This window comes from Gossypium arboreum, chromosome 13 (genome assembly GCF_025698485.1).
Source record: "Gossypium arboreum isolate Shixiya-1 chromosome 13, ASM2569848v2, whole genome shotgun sequence".
Taxonomy (NCBI): domain Eukaryota; kingdom Viridiplantae; phylum Streptophyta; class Magnoliopsida; order Malvales; family Malvaceae; genus Gossypium; species Gossypium arboreum.
This window is the reverse complement of record NC_069082.1, coordinates 8,533,497-8,537,700: the sequence shown is the minus strand read 5'-3', so window position 1 is coordinate 8,537,700 and position 4,204 is coordinate 8,533,497.

Below are 4,204 nucleotides of genomic sequence, written 5' to 3'. Positions count from 1 at the left end.
GTATTGGGATATTCCGACATTGAGTCGATGAGACACTATGTGTCGACTACTGTTAAAGTTCCGGATTTGTTCCGATGAAGCACTATGTGCTTATCCCGGAGTGTGGGTTGGATCCGTGTATCCGTTAGTGTCCGAGTTATGTTAATAAGGGTAAATAAAGTAAAGATTATTAAAGTACTGATTGATACTGAATAATAGAAATAATGTGTTTGAATTACCATGTTTTTAAGTTGATTAAGCTATTGTTTATAGAAATAACACTGAGAGTATTCTCAGCGTACGGTTTGTTTCCGTGCGCAGGCTAGGTACGAAAGTATAAGGACTCAGCATACAAGCCGATCCCCAAACTCAAATTGGTGAAGTTTCTATCTTTTTGGAAAATGGCATTGTACCTAGGATGTCTTTTGGTCATTTTGAAAGTATCTAAGTTGTTAAGTGATATTTTGGTATGTTTTATAAATGTTATCAAAACCTTAAGTATGGTATGTTTTGATATGTTAGTGAAGAGTAATAAGAGGAAGTGTTGGTAAATATTGTAGAGAGAAGAAATGAAGATGTTATAAACTTAGTTATCAACATTTTATACTAAAACAGATTCAGACAGTAACAGTAGTCAAACTTTGAAAATATACCAAAAATAGTATAAAGTGAATTAGATTATGAATAAAATATTTAATTTAAGCTTAATGAATCTATTTTTATATGGAAGAAACAAACTAGGTAAAAGAGTTGTATTTTATGAGATATTTACGTTTTGGTGAAACAGGGTTAGAGCAATTTCTGGATTCCCTGTTTTGACTTTATAAATTCACCATAAATTATGTATTAAGAATTAGGACTCAAAATTTATATTTATGGATTCCTTATTGAGTCTATTTTTAATTGAAAGAAACGGCATAGTCATTGGATTTCTGTACAGGAATAAATTTGATTCGTAGTGCACAAGGGTCAGAGTAGCCGAACCCTGAAACAGGGGAGACTTTGTCTAATAAACTGTACTAATTGGCCCGACCAAAAATTCTAGAAAAAAATTGGTAAGTGGATATATGAGTCTAGTTTCAGGAAAAATTTACGGAATTAGATTTCGAGTTTTGTAACTCGAGATATGATTTTTTTAGCGACCATGATGCAGATGGATAGTTTACTACGAAAACTGTTTAAGTGCTAAGATAAGTTTTGTAATGTCTCCTGCTTGACTCCGGCAACGGTCTCGGGTAGGGGGACATTACAGAATAATTGTGTTTTTAGCCCTCATCTGTTTTGTGCGCGTCCAATCAAGTCCTTTCTTTTTGTTTTTATTGCTAATTCGCCCCAAACTTTCTGTTTTAATTTCGATTTAATCTTTTTTTATGGTTTAGCTATTTTGTCGTTAAATTAGTTAATTTTATCATTTTTTCTATTATTTATACTGCTGTTTCCTATTATTATTATTGTTACTAATATCAATCTATTACTATTATTAATATTACTATGTAGTAATGTATATTTTACATACGTATATGTATATATATATATTTATATATGTTGTTAATTTATTACTTTATTTTAATATCTTTATTATATTTACTTTTTATATTTTAGTATTATTATTATCATGATTACTATATATTAGTGTATATTTTTTATATTTTTATATATATATATATGTATATATTTTAATATATTTATGTAGCATTATTATTAGTCGTTTTATCCCTAATATTTATGTATTATGTAAATATTTTAATATTATATTATGTATATCTATATATTTTTCATATATATTATGTATATATGTTTTCAATATTGTATGTTATATATATTATTGTGTATATATTTTAACATTATTAGTTATACATCTTTTATACTATTTTATATATATTTCTAATATCATTGTATATTTCTAACATCATTATTATTTATATATATATGTATGTATTTATATAGCGTATGAATAGTTTTATATTATTATCATTTCTAATATATCTATTATATGTATTTTATAAATTATATATATATTTTAATGTTATTAGTTACATATAATTCTTATGTTGTTCCATGTATATATTTTTATATCATCTTATGTACATATATAAATATTATGTTATATACATATATGTAATATGCTTTTAATACCATATTTTGTACGTATTATTATTATATCTATTTTTATCCCTATTATATTTATTGTTAATACTAGTACATATATTTTATTATATGAGTATATATATACTTTTATATATAGTATTATTTTCATACATTATCATATTTATTATTATACCTATTATTTTCACTATTACCACTTATTATTTTATTTTAATATTATTATATATATTCATATATGTTATGTACATATTTTTTTAATATCTATTTTATACATATGTATATATTATATATATCTTAACATTACTAGTTATATTTTCACTATTTTATGTATATACTTCAAACACTATATATAGTATATTTCTAACACTATTACTATTTATAAATATATATATATATATATATATATATATTTTACGTACATACTCTTAATATCTTTATTATGTAGATATTCGTTGTTTTTATTTCACATTGGATACTATTATTACGTTTAATATATCGCATGCATTGTTATTGTTTTAATATTGTTGTCATATTTATTATTTGTTTCAATGTATTTCCAACTCGTTTATTTTTGTCTCCGCCTATTTTATATCATTCATTGTTCATTACTTTAAAGATTTTTATTCATGTTTTACTAATTTCAATAAATAAGGCAATATTTCGCATTTTGGAACATCGAAGAATTGTGCCCTAACTTACGGGGTTTTGGTTCTCTTGTTGGTTCTAAATAGCGAAATATCCTTTTGAGTTTTGAAATGCACGGATTTCCAATTTAAATTAAAAAACGACCTTGTGCTCGGGAATTCATGGTATTGTGTCCTAACTTACGGGATGTGATACTTCGATATCTCGAGATAAGGAAATCTTTAAACAAATCGATTTAAGCTAATTCAAGAATTTTAAAATCAGTATTAATAGAAAAGATCATATTTCAAGTCCCTTCCCGATTTTTAATTTTCAACATTAAGACACTAACTAATCAATTCGGTACCAATTTTTTTGGCGTGTCGAGGGTGCTAATCCTTCCTCGCACGTAATTGACTCCCGAACTCATTCTCTCGAGTTTCGTAGACCAAAGGCCCTGTTTTAGTAAACTAAAATTGATTTATTAAAACAAAGGTGATCCGATCACACCTGATAAAAGATTGGTGGCGACTCCCATTTTAATTTTCACTTTCAAACAAAGTCGATCCCCGTTTTCAAAAGAATGGTTTCGACAGTTTGACGACTCCACTGGGGAGCTCGAGAGTCGAGCCTTAAATTGATTAATTTTGTCTTTTGTCAAAAATTGAAAATCGATTTTAAATTTACTGCATTGCATATTGTCTGTTATTTTCGCGACTCTCTTCATAATATGCTTACTTTAAGTGGTTTAATTCTTTGAGGTATCTTTGCATATCGCATCGCATTATTGGTCAATTTCAACCTCTTAAGTGGAAGTGAAAAACTACTCCTTCGTGAGGTCTTCACCTCCATATAGGATAGTGGATCGCTTTCGGGATACATCCGTACCTGCGTCTTCGTGAGGTTTTCACCTCCGTATAGCCGTAGGGAAATGTATTCCCCTGAATCGAACTTGGTCTGTATGAACCTATAATGGGTGAGGATCGAGGAATCTGCTGGTTCAGGTACCTTTACTTTAGAACCAAACTACATGTAATGAGCCCTAGGAGCCTACCCTAGGTAGAACCACTCCAAACCCTAGTGCTTACCTGATTAGGTGCTTATTTACTCACTATTTGCTTTAAATTCTATTCTTTGTATATAATACTAACTTGTTGTATTTTGATCATTTTCGCATGACATTTCATCATAAAAGGGTGTTGATTTACGTTCGGTTACTAATTAGAAGAGTTTAATATGGAAAAAGGATTTCTTGATAGAATGGAGGATAATGCGGCCGTCCGAGTGTGGTCTGAGAGAATGCAACAGGAGAAAGGAGATAGTTTGACCGAGGGATATGAATCGGAGTTGTGGGATTTCACTCGCATCAGTGTGACTCAGAATGACCTGCAAGAGTTAAGGGATATATAGAATAGTTGGAATGGCGAAGTCAAACAACTCTTTTACTGTAACTACAGTGACCTACCCTATTTGCTTGATGTAAAGGTGGACAAGT